The 13,542-nt window shown below is 36.8% G+C and overlaps 1 protein-coding gene across 3 annotated transcripts in view; it reads right to left on the bottom strand.

Annotated features, from left to right (window-relative positions):
• LOC110834581 (extracellular serine/threonine protein CG31145) overlaps window positions 1-8,062 on the bottom strand; it is a 193,505-nt gene extending 185,443 nt beyond the window's left edge. The window contains exon 1 of one of the 3 annotated variants that reach the window (XM_087349849.1): window positions 7,914-8,062. The gene's annotated coding sequence lies outside the window, so the exon portion shown is untranslated. Of the gene's footprint in view, window positions 1-1,922; window positions 2,156-2,178; window positions 2,468-7,913 lie in introns of those variants that run through there. The other 2 variants (XM_087349847.1, XM_087349848.1) reach the window with 2 other exon arrangements.
• Window positions 8,063-13,542: the final 5,480 nt, after the last annotated feature.

Genomic DNA, 13,542 nt, shown 5'->3' with positions numbered 1-13,542 from the left:
ATTCTCAATATAGGTCTGTACGAAAGCCAAACGTACGAGCCAAAGACATCAAATACTTGGTTTTACTTGTTAACAAAACGAAGCCAAGCGTAGTTGTTGTTGTTGTTGTCTTTGCTGTAAAATTTGACTCAGTGACAGCAGGCACTGTAAAACAGTGGGGTCAGTCCGAAGTACTTTTCACCACGCTACAGAATGTGGGGCCTCAGAAAATTAATATACGTTCTAAATATTTAAATTAACTTATTTTGCAAAAAAAATTCTTCATCAGCTTCACACAGCTCTCTTTGTGTCATTGTCATAACAACGATTTCATATGTATCAGCTTCGTGTTTATTTTTAATGTTCCTTTAAATCAGAATAATAAACGAAAATTTTTGACTTCAGAATTTGGGAAGGGGGGAGGGCTCTTAAACTTGACATATCTTAAAGCCTCAGAAAGTCGAAATCCGTTATTCGTTATTATATTTCCAATACAAATATCTATTTCTGACTTGTCCTTTGGAAATTTGTACTCAAATACAAACGTTTATATTATATTTTTGACAGTACTGGATGAAATTTTAATGGCGTACATTTTTTATCGAGTATATATATATATATATATATATATATATATATATATACATGTATTAAGTAAAACACTGAACCTTTCCCATCGTAAGCCAATGTTCTTTTCTGTTGATTCTGCATTTCAGACATTCTTTACATGAATACTGGAACAGCTGTGTGATTTGTATACGAAAATAAATGCGTTGTCTGTTAACTTAAATGTGTGAGGGCGTAGCCAGGGCACTAATTTTAATTCTCCAGTGATATGAAAGCCTTGAGGTCACAGTTTCAGACAATAAAAAAGTCTTTATTTGCCAAGGCCTTGAGTTATTATGCCAAGAAACGCCACGTTAATGTTCATTTAACAACTTAATAGCTACATACAAGGATGTGCAAGGAAGCGGACATGACTTACTTTATATTATTACGTCAGAATTTGTCTGGTGCGGAACTGAGAAACCATCATCGGTCCAAGATTTGAACTTGGGACCTTCCGAACGCAAAGACATAGACTGGTCCACAATATAAACAAGACGTACTGGTAAATGTAAATTTAAATTTAAATTAATTAAACCAGCAAAAAACCTAACCTATCATAAAATTCTAGTTAGAAAAACATAAAAAATAGTCCAAAAATATTTTTTTATCTTTGTAATGGTGAAGTGCGGTGTTTTCTTTGAGGTACGAACTAAGAATCTTTTATTTTGATGCACTCGGCATCGACGGTTTAAAATAATATTTAATTAGTTCAGAAATGTACCACCAAATCGTATATTCCCTATGCATGCTTCTTCCTTGATTTATTTTTCATATCCGGCTAGAATAAAAAATAATCTGCTAACTTCTTAATTAACTACATTTTTTAAGTAGTGAGACTTCTACGTTTTAATTAAAGTTTCAAAGTGTTAAATGTCACAATACATTCTTTTCTTTTACATAAAAGAAATTAGAGAGGAAATAAATGTGACGTAGTGAGTGACCCTTTCATTGCTTTGCGAGGAAACTGTAATATCACGGTAGCTAAAATATTGTTACTGAGGTGGGATGGGGGTGGGGGGGGGGAGTAGTTACAAATGTGACAGTTGGTCTATGACACGTGACGCGAATAGCAAGATGACGTATGGGCTTATTTGTCGCACTCGGCCTTATTCAGCATGACCTCGTCTCTCAGCTTCGTTCCTTAGCTCCAGTCACGTGCCCTTCAAGAAGAACGGGGCCCCTTTTTATTCCTAATGTGTTAAATGTGAAAGGTCCCCTTTTTGTCCGCCTCCTTCCGAACTCGAATTATTATAAAAAAACAAGAAAATCGGTAAAACTTATCAGTATAAGAAAAAAATGCCTGAATTATTTCACATATTCTACCGATGTCTTACCTACTACTCGTTATAGTTCGTCCTCAATATAATGTAGATATTAAAATCACAGTCACATATCAAACACGTTAAAACATTTTTCGACATATCAATTCCGCGTTAAGTGTGTTTTAGAAAGAAAAAAAAAAGCTTTCTTCACGCAGAGATTTTCCAGTTTAAAATTACTTATTTTAACCAAACAATTTACACACAAAACACCGCGTGCAATTACGACAAACACATATATCAGTTTCACGACACCAACAAAATGTCTTACTCTTTGTTATCAAGAGGGCAGAATCCACGTCTGTATCAGACTCTCTGCAACGATAACCACATCATCACATGTCTGCCATGGACATGTACGAACACGCGGTGAAATGTGTAACAACTGACTGACGAGAACTGCACTTCAACGAGTCACTCGCCGACCGTCTCGGCACAACTGAACAGACCGCACTTGATCGTTGCTAGATATCGAGAGTTGCCAGCGCCAGGCCACGTGCACGAGCGAGACAGTACGAAGGACCGACCTCAGCAGTCTACAGGGACCATTTTCCACTGTATGTGAAGTCTAAATGGGTAGAAGGTGAATTCGATAACAGGACATCTCGTCTGTAAGGAGAAACTGACGAGAGTGTGTGACAAGACAAATGAAAGTGTACTGTTTAGCCTCCCTCATGTTTGTTATGTGTATTTATGTACATGTGTACACATGTCTGTAAAAAAAAAAAAAAGATGAACATTTCTTGGCAAATGTACTGAAACAAGGTAACACATCTCACGAGACGGAAAAACAAGACCGATTTTCTGTCTTCGTTACCTGTTACATAATTTTCGTTTGTTCATTTTAACACGCCAAAGCGTTGCCAGATGGTTACAGATGGAGTTTCGACAAAGAAATGCCCCCATTGAATAACAAGATATTTCTGGAACGCAGAGTCATTAAGCTGAGTTTTCTTGCTGGCAAAACATTGTGGACTGAGACACACACATGTTGGACGATCCTTTGAGAATTCTATGAGAATGCTCGCTACAACTCACTTTTGAATTTTTTACCTTACGGTCTAACATAAAATCCTAAAGATTAAAATACAGGCCCCAACAGAGTTATAATTTTATATTTAATCTTTGTCTCTCACACTTAAGGTAGAACACAGACTAAGGACGTTTAACAATCTGGTACCGACGAGACATTTCGACTAAAAAGACAGGGATGAACAAAATATACAGAAAATTTCATGATAAGCTTCAGGAGTTGTATTCTTCACCAGATATTATTGAAGCCTTAAATCGAGTAAAATATGTTTAAGAATTTTAAAAAATCGGTCCTCCATTAATAGTATCACCCCCTCACACACATGCGTCTGGTGAATCCCTTAATAAACTTAGTCAATACAATACAAAGAGCCCAACATTCGACTTCACTCTCGCAATAAAAGTCCCTGGTTCAATGGGGCATTATAGATCAACGAAGTATAAATGTCCAAAGCAGTGGCTTTTAAAACGTCACGTGTGACAGTAAAATATAAATGCTTTTTCGTTGGCTTTAGTTTTCCGTTTCGTAAAGTTCGAATTGAACAAAGGGAGGTTTCAACATCGCCCATTACACATCCTTTAAGTTTACATCACATTTCGTTTCGTTCATAAAACTTTGAAGTAATATGTGCACTGAAAAAAAAATAAAAGTTTGTGAACTTTTGAAAATTTTAAAGTTTCATATACGTACGTACATATCTGCATACTTAATATTAAACACTGTTTTGAAGTTACAAATTATAAAACATGGTGACAGTAAAAGTCTTTGAGGTCATGTTTAATGTATGGAAGCATAAGTTACTCGAAATTATATAAACAAAAATCACCATATATTATAATTTATCATTTACATTTGGGTAATTCAAACGAATCATAACACCTGCCAGCAACGTCACATATTAACAATTAAAATATTTTGTATATAAACGTAACTGATTTAGCACTCATAGGAATAATCAGAAATGGATACAAAATTTTTCCTGGAATACCTAAAGGAACACTTGAGAGCCCTAGGCAAAAATGAGATAAAATAGCCGGTTCCTGTAAACATTGCGGTAAACTTTTGGGTTAAAAGAAGACAGATATTTCTTGTCTGAGTGAATAGGTTTATTAGCTTCTCGAAACGTCGCCTGCCCCATATAGTTAAGATACATCAATAATCTAACCGCATTATAACATGTAGACTCAAATCTAAAACTTCTTGACGATGGTGAAGAGTCAATTGAATAAAAATTTCCTTGGATATTATCCATCGTCTAGTAAATATAAAACGTAAAAACGACGTTTCGGAGATGGGACTCTATCTCCGTCTTCAGGTTCCTACACAGTTGGGCCCACTAGATAGAGCTAGTCCGGAGATAGGGATTAGCTCTATCTAGTGGGCCCAACTGTGTAGGAACCTGAAGACGGAGATAGAGTCCCATCTCCGAAACGTCGTTTTTACGTTTTATATTTACTAGACGATGGATAATATCCAAGGAAATTTTTATTCAATTAACATGTAGACTATTTAATACGTTGCCTCCCAATTGTTTCGAGCCGTGGCCCACCGGGAGCCAACGTGTTAATGGCATACATAATCGTACACAGGTCGTCCAATAAATATTCTGACGAATTTAATGGTTTTGTTTCCCATTTTTTTTTGTAACATTCTGTATATAAAATTGAAATTGTGTGTACGTGTATGTTCGGTTATAGTTCGAGAAACGATATTCCGATTTTCATCAAACTTGGCACTTCGACCATAAAGACAATACAGGAATTCATAAGATAGTATAATTGCGTCATATTGTGAATCAAATATTAAATTAATTATTCGGTTTTGCTTTACAGGCCGATGTAGAACATCAAAAGCATTTCACTTCAAAACATTACATTTGCTCCGATATATGAAAATAATCTGGATATGAACATCACCAGAAAACATCACCAAAAACCTACACAACAGAAATTGTAATTGAGTTTTAAGTTTATTGATATAATTTTACACCTGAAGATGATTCGATGAAACCGAAACATGTTGTAAAAATGTTCCAAATGTAAATCGATTATTCGATGTGGAACATAAAATGATATTTTAATTATCTTATTTGTAAATTTTAAATATAATTGTGATTAGACGGACAAAACCGAATAATTAACAATACAGGAACATCAAAGACTCCGGAAGAAGAGTCCTGAGTTTGAGGCCCGGTTTCTGTAACTCGAAAAGTAAGCACGATAGAAGAACGGCTCCAAAGACCAGACATGTTCGTTTAGAGAACGAGATTACAGAAGCAGTGGCCAGAACCCCCCCGTCTGTCCTTGTTTCGAGTCTCGGTGAAGGTGTTCGATAAAATATGTTAGCTTTTTGTCGACTGTCCCCGTACTAACACTACAGACCTTCTGCCAGTGTGAATCTAAATGACAAGGGTGCAGTTTTGTGCCGTATGTAAATAAATCTCACTTCCAGCTTCCCTGATCCGAAACGGTCCGCCTCTCGGCCATGTCCTTTCTCCGTACAGCTCTGTTTACCTGCTCAATACTGAATCACTTTCTCGCATACAGGTGTCAAATTCATTTTAACAGGTCAGTAGGCCGCCTAAATGAGGAGAAACATAACAGGAGATAGCTGTCTTCTGGGTTGTAGCGTCGTGTAGTCTGGTAGAAGTTTATCAACGTTTCAGAGATCCTTCCTGCCTCCATCATCAGGGCGATGTCAATTACTCATCGTCCTGATGATGATGATAAACTTCTACGAGTCCACAACCCAGAAGACTACTTGTCGATTTTGTCAAAATTATCTATTAAAATCTTCTTACAACCTTTCACCTGTTCCGACTCAGAATTAAATCTTTTAAGTCAAGCCATAGAGATCCTTCGATGGGGATCAGCTAATCGCAAGGCAGTTATCACAAGACACGCCAGGAAACGAGCAAGATTCTATCTCTATAAGGTCCATCTAAAGCTTACGCAGTCAAATTCATTTCTTAAACGTCAACACAAAACAAGATTCCTTAAATGCCGATAGTTATATAAGATAATATTAAAAAAAACCCGAAGGTTCGTTAACTTATGCTTCGACATTTCGTGAATACTGACTCTTTATTTAAAGACGTGATGCACAATTTTTAATAAAGACCTTTTGCATCCGTCGAATGCCCTCGTCTGCAACAGCTGTTTCAAACTTCTGCAAAGGACAAGTGATATCACCAAGCAAGGAAGTGGTAATCAACTTACATCAAACATTCCAAAAGGAAACATGATTTCCGTTTGTTAAGTTACAATACGACCTTGTGAAGACAATGCAAATACACCTATCCCTATATTTACGAACTTCCGATTTACGAATTTTTGTTACAACAAACCATGTACATTTATAACTATTTTTTTAATTTACGAACATTATTTTCGTTGTAACGAAGAAATAATTAATTTCTTATTACTGATTATTTGTGATAGCATATTTACTACAATTAAAGTTTTAATAAACACAACTATTAATTCTCTTTTGCGTGTTCTAATGTTTTTTTTATAACTTCTGTATAATGTAAACCTTTTATGTAACACTTCAGTAGTGCTTTACAGAGTTTTAAATAAGTAATAAATATCATAAAAAATAACAGTTCTTATTTTAATGATTGTATACAATTCTAACATATGCGGGGGAAAAAATTGGGTGACCTTTTTTAATATTGTAATTATGTGGCATTTCACTTTCGTTGTTTAAAAATTTTCACCTTACGAACAGTTTCCATCGAACGAATTCCGTTCCGAATGAGCGTACTTCATCACGAAAGATTCAGAGAAGAGTCAAACTGGGTTCTTTCCGAATACAAGTCAGGCAGGAAGCAGAACGTTTACTGAAATGCTGCTTACATCACGTCTAAACTGAAATGAATCTCTCTGCTGTTTATACAGACACACGTGTACATGCGTGCAGTTTAAAAGGAAATGACGCACTGGAGTGAGGACGATTACACGCGGAGTGCAACTGAAATGAGGAGGAAACAGAAATCCAGTTTAATTGGAAATTCGAAATGTAAATAATGCGATGTTTGGTTTAAACAAGTCCCTGCTCTAGCATCTAGGTCAGTAGACGTGGTGCTGATTGGGCTATTCAAATGTGCAAATGATAATGGAAATAAAAATTAAAGGATCATGCAGTGACATTAATTGGCATTGCATGATCATTTATTATTACAGCTTCGTTGAATGGCGTTACCGGCCACAAGCTGGACGATCAGGTTTCGATCCCCGGCTCATTAGATATTCTTTTTTCACCACGTTCACAAAAGCTCGGAACATAAAATGACGTTAAGGGTCCAAGGATGGCCTCCCAACTCGATCGTCTAGTGCAGTGGTATTCAACCTTTTTTGTTCTAGCGGTTAGAACGCTGGCCTTGTAATCCTGGGGGTCTCGGGTTCGATTCCCGGCGGTGCCCGAATTTATAACTTGTGTTGGGCAAGGCCGTGGTCTAGGCAACACGGAGTTTTCCTCCGGGGGCTTCTTCCCCGGTTTCTCCGTGGCATCCCAACAATTACTCCATTCACACACAGAAGAAGGCAATGGCAAACCACTTCTGGATCATCTGCCAAGAACGTATATGAACAGGTCCCAGTACGAGAAAAGGATGTAAGGATCCTGTTCATATGGACCTGTCGTCAGACAGAACACTAAGTAGAATATATAATAATACCCCCAGATATACTTTCTCTTCAACTTTGTACCCCCAAAGTTGTTGGTGTATAATTCAAGTTATACATAGTATATAATCTACATCTAAAATAAATTAAATAAATTACATTACTGATTATTCAGTGTTTATCATAATATTTTTTAAAAAAAATTTCACGTACCCCCTAAGATGTCTTCGCGTACCCCCGGGGGTACGCGTACCCCAGGTAGAATAACACTGGTCTAGTGCCTACGTCGCTTACATGTATGGTGCTTAGACGCACATATAAATAACACATATTTTGTTATAAACATACCTCTCCTTAATGTACTTCTTGGAACGAGTACACAGACCTGGTTCCATGAGTCCTGGTTACAAATAAACGACAAGAATTTGCCTCAAACTTCGTGTCTTCCCTAACCGACCCAAGTCTTACGTCATGTGGCCAACTATTCCAACCACAACTAGCACTCATGAAGCCTCTCGCTCACAAGCCAATGAAACCACTGTTTTACACTGATAAGACCGTAAATTGAGACGTGTTATCGCTCGGTGAACACAAGTCACAGACAAATACCACCTACGTCACGATACACACTGCCAAACGATTCGAGAACAGCAGCGAACGTTTTCGACGCTCGAGAAAAAACACGTTCGCACCTGCGTAGACGTTACGTGAGCAGCGGCCTAGCAACGAGGTTGGCCTTGACTCGAGAGGCACGAGGGCGGTTGGGAGAGTCTATTAAACGGGGGTGGACCTGCTTTTGATTTCAATTTTTGGACTGTAATACGTTATCGACAGAAAATTACGGGAACATTCTGGATCCAAGCAGCCCAGGATAGAGACCAGTGGCGATCTCATATAAACACTGTAATCAACCTTTAGACTTCACATAAGGCGGGGAGTTTGTCGGATACTCGTACTATTTCTGTACTCCGTACGTTTACTTAATATTTCGACTGCAAGCATACATATTATTCTAAAGCTTTTTAACATTGGTGTACTGGTACTATTACGATACTTTGGTAGGACGTCATCCATTGCTTGTATTTAAAATTTTAAGATTTGTAATGTCTAAATAACAGACAATGGATGTCTACAAAAGTATCATAACACAAGCAAACGTCATCAGTAGCTTTAACTAAAGGCGTCCTGCCTGTGTGGTTTGGGCGATTTCAACTGACAAATAGTTCCGAGTATTAGGTCCGGAAACGTGAGATATTCCAATAAACACAGCATCCGTTTAATTGAAACCACCGAAAGTCTCTCTCTCTATCTCTCTCTCTTCTCGTGTTCCGGTATGGACAGAGTTCACACACTTCAGTTCACAAAACATAACAACATTCACAGCTAGCAAAACTTAACAAAACAATTTTAATCGGACCAATTTGTGTGTGCAAAAACAAAATTAAACCAGTAAGTGTGTCACAAAGTTTCAATTGGTTGGCTTGATTACAGAGGAGCCAATGTACTGCAAACTAAATAGAATATCTCTACACATCCCAACAATTTATTAGAGCAATTATGTAGTCTCATTTATCATGCATTTACACTGAGTGATTTCTAACGTAATAAACTTTTAACATCTGATAACAAATTTGGAAGAGTTAGTTTTAATCGTAGCTACGTATAAGCTCGTAATATGTTCAGCAGTCTGAAGACATTCAGTATTATTTAATGTAAAAATTTACGACTTATATATAGTTCATGTGCTCAATCGCCAAGCAAATGAAGACGCAGAAATTGAGAAGTGCTTACTGTCTTCATCATAATCACAGAAAATTTCCCACACATTTATTATTTGTATTAGATAAATTTTAAATCTTGTCCGTCTAATCACAATAATTCTTATTAAATATTAAATGATGTTCTCATTTAATATTTTAAATGTTAATTACTGTAATATTTTAATATTTAATAAGAATTATTGTGATTAGACGGACAAGATTTAATATATACTTATTATATCACAATATGACGCAACTTTACCATCTTATAGATAAATTTTGTTTTCTTTTAAGTACGGACCGAATTTTAAAATATTATTTATGCATGCCTTTTTCAACCTACTTTCATCAAAAAGACGAGCGGGCAGTATCTGGGAACCCCCACAGCCGAAAATTAATAGTTTTCTCCGTTAAATGTAGTCTTTCTCATTTCATCGCATTCTCCAGCTGTTTCTACTCTCATTCGTTCGTACCAATTTCGAATTTCAAGTGACACACATTCATGAAATGCCATTGCGTAGGTGTTCGTACAGTTTACGAATACGAAAATCGTCTTAATATAATTCTCCAACCGGCCGTTATAAATCCAGTGTTGTGACAAATATCACCAGCAAACTAAAACATCGAATACTAATTCAAGATCTAATGAACAGAAACTATACGTATATTAACCAAACAGCCTCATCTGAAGTCTACAATTTTAAATTATCTACGAAACAGGGCAGATTCCCACGTGCTGTGCAGACAGGACGCTGGTTGGAATAAGTTTTAATTCCAAGAATAGCCCAACTACACTCGTCGTCATGCTATGCCTGCATTAAAACCTAAACTTGGAGCAGACTTTAGATAAGATCGCACGCATGGTGTTTGTCTGCCACCTGATAGCTCTTTCTCACTCGACAAGATCATCAAAGGTCAGCCTCTTCCTGACTTATCGCCAGAGGCTCTGACTTTATCTTCTTGCTAGATCTGGCCGAGAGAAGTCTCGTTACACTTTAATATTCTAATCCCCTGTAGGCAATGTTATGACGACAGCGCACATTAATAGTGACCTTCGGTAACCTTGGTCGTAATTCGTGTTGAAATATGATTATTAAAAAAGTTTCTCTTCACGATTCATGGTACAAAACATTATATAATTCATTTCAAGGATCAGAATTATTCTTTAAAAAACTAACAGTTGCTCAGAAGTCAAGAAAAACTGACAGTTTTTTATGGAACGCTAATGTTCATTACCGCATCCACAAGAGTCCGCCACTTGGCCATATCCTGAACCAAATGAATCGAGTCCACACAATCATATCCTGTTTAATATTATCCTCTAATCTCAGTCTGAGTCTCTCATGTGATATCAGCCCTTCAAAACTTTACACAATGTTATCAGAAATCTCTCATAAAAGCACAGACGAATTTATGGAGGCTGGTAACTTTCCATACTGTAGATTTGCTTATCTATACTCAGGCTTAACGCACTGTCAAGGACAATTATATATAACCCTGAAAACGATTAATCAGTTCAAATAGTTACTTCGAAAGCGTTATTTGTCCCATCATTTAGAATGCCTTCTACATACGATAAAGACCATTTAACGGATCACATATTACAGCAGGAGTAAGTCTCTAGTGGCCACAGAGCCCCATTTGGTCTGTCGATTTCTGTGGCCCCGCGTAATTTTTTCATAGCATTACATCACTGTATAATGATAAAATAATATCTGAAAATTAAAATAATTTTAAGGGGATTAATAACTTTAAAGAAATTTGTTAAGTAATGAGTAATACATGAACACATTTGCGAGTAAGCTAATAGCATTTTTAATAACGTGCCATGGCGTCTCAATGAATGCCTGATATTTACAATCCGGCCACCAACGAGTCGGTAAGAGAAGGTGAAAGTGGTACCTGATCGTCATAATTTCAGAACCTGCATGAGTTAAATATTCGTGTGTCCTACAAACCCGTAAACGTTGTTCCCTCGTAGCCGTGTTTACAAGTTCCACATGATAAAAATCCACTACCTAGTTTACACCAATCAAATCAACGGACTCCACCGGGACAAAATTTTGCGTTTCGCCTAAACCACTAGCTTGCTGGTATAAACTACATTACTGACACAGCAAACTATAAAGTATTGCCGCTGGGAAATAATGTTTATTGTGTGGGCAGTTTATGCTCTTACTTGCTACCCCTCCCCCCCACTCTAAATAACTTGCTTTTTACTACTAACAGACGTCGAATGCACAGATTCGCCCCGACTTCAGTAATAGGTGAGACTGTCACAAAATGACTATACATATAAATCGATTGAGTACGTTAACAATGACCTCTGAATGTGCGACTGCATGCTTTCTGTAACGTCTGGGAGTACGAAGAAATTCAACTAATCTTCCTACGAGCACATACTATTTTTTTCAAAACGGCAATTGTTTGTAATTTTATTCCAAAGTGCTGGGTAAAATGACTTACGAATTTTTTTTTTCCCATGAACTATTACTATGTGTACTAATAAAGATTAGAGAACATTTAACTATATTATGACAAGAGAGACATACAGGAGTTAAATAGAAGCAGAACACTATAACACGATAAAGGCAGCGTCTTCATATCCATAACAAAGAAAAACTTTTCAATAACAAAGTTCAAAATATAGTACGTTATCATCTTCACAGAAAAAATTTAAAGCACTAAATCGAGAATTAGCAAGTAAACATATCAACTGACAAGGAAAATACTGTGCTCTTAGGTCTGTGTACAGAGTTCACACAAAAACGTGGTCTGTAATCTAACCTAAAGATGGCTGCACATCTTTTCCAAACCACAATGCAAAAACACTGATCAAACCAATTAGTACTAATTATGACTTACATCGAAAATCTTCACTGGATCGTGTTTCAGTACACTGATTACATATCTTAGACTAATAATGCAGATAACTGTGATTTTAAAATCGAAAGATGAACACTAGAAAACATACTTGTTGCTCACAAAACTTGAAAACTGCGCCGAGTCAACACGCCATCTTAAACTGGAGTCCCATAGCCAACCTAACGGCGCAAAATTTAAAACCGCCGGCCCGATACATTTGTCGATATACAGGTGTCATTTCTCCCATTTTTAGGTAACATCCTCTACTCAGCTAGTCAAGAAATTTCCCGCAATTTATGAGTTTCTTTAACGTTTACAAGAACCCTCCAAAAGTCCCTGACCCAAGCCAATTGAATTCAGACAACTCTCGGCTTATTTGTTTTATTATCCTCCCAGCCATAGCGTTCGTTCAGACACATTTTAATTACTGTCATTCTCAAGTTCTTACAATCACGAAATTTTGCTTCACATTGTTCACACGTCCTCGTCAACAGAGCCAAATGAAGGAATAAGGGATACAGAGATATCAATTACGTCCTCCTGGGAATTGAGCCCTATAATGAATGCACATTTTCTGGATATTTACACTGGTTACCAAATATTAATAGAACAGCAATATCCTGATAAACAATTTAAATTAATATGAATCCGGAAGGTCTAGCGACCAGCACACTCTTTGATTTCCGTGGTTTTACCAGTGAAAAAAACTTGATGGTAAGGTTAAACTTACCCAAGTATAGAAGCTGTAGACTGTGAATATCCAAAGACAGCTGATAGACATAACGAACTCTTCTCGGGCTATTAGCTATGTCCGGCAGTTTAATGGAAAAAAAGTACCACCACTTCAAGAACCATCTTCATCCTCGAAACAATGGTATTTTCTCCATTAAGCCACCTGGCATGGCTCGTAGACCAAAAAGATTTCATTATACTTAGTAGCCAAGAAAGCTTCAGATGATACTCCTGGAATCTGGCAGCAAGATCCGCCACAGTTCCACTGTCCACCCATCTTCGGAAGTCCCCAGAAGCCTAATTAACTCAGAGATTTGCTTTCACACACAACGGACAACTTACATACATAAACACACACTCCCAAAACAAAATAAATTAATATCATGCTGTAACCTAGAATTTGGGGGTCAAATAAAGGTAGGTAATCCAAGCTACTAACAACACATTAAATACTCAAATATTATAAACAACAATACAATAAAAAACCAAAAGATGATTCACGTATTTGACTTTTGTATAAAAAAATATTGTTGTAAAATTCTAATGTTATAAATATGGTTATACAATTTATCTACAGCCGTTATGAATAAGATACATCATGACAGTAATATTTTCTACCA

This window comes from Zootermopsis nevadensis, unplaced genomic scaffold (genome assembly GCF_977971745.1).
Source record: "Zootermopsis nevadensis isolate Lab colony 2312 unplaced genomic scaffold, Znev_1.0 Znev_ptg000016l, whole genome shotgun sequence".
In the NCBI taxonomy this organism is placed as follows: domain Eukaryota; kingdom Metazoa; phylum Arthropoda; class Insecta; order Blattodea; family Termopsidae; genus Zootermopsis; species Zootermopsis nevadensis.
This window is presented reverse-complemented; position numbering and strand designations above follow the sequence as displayed.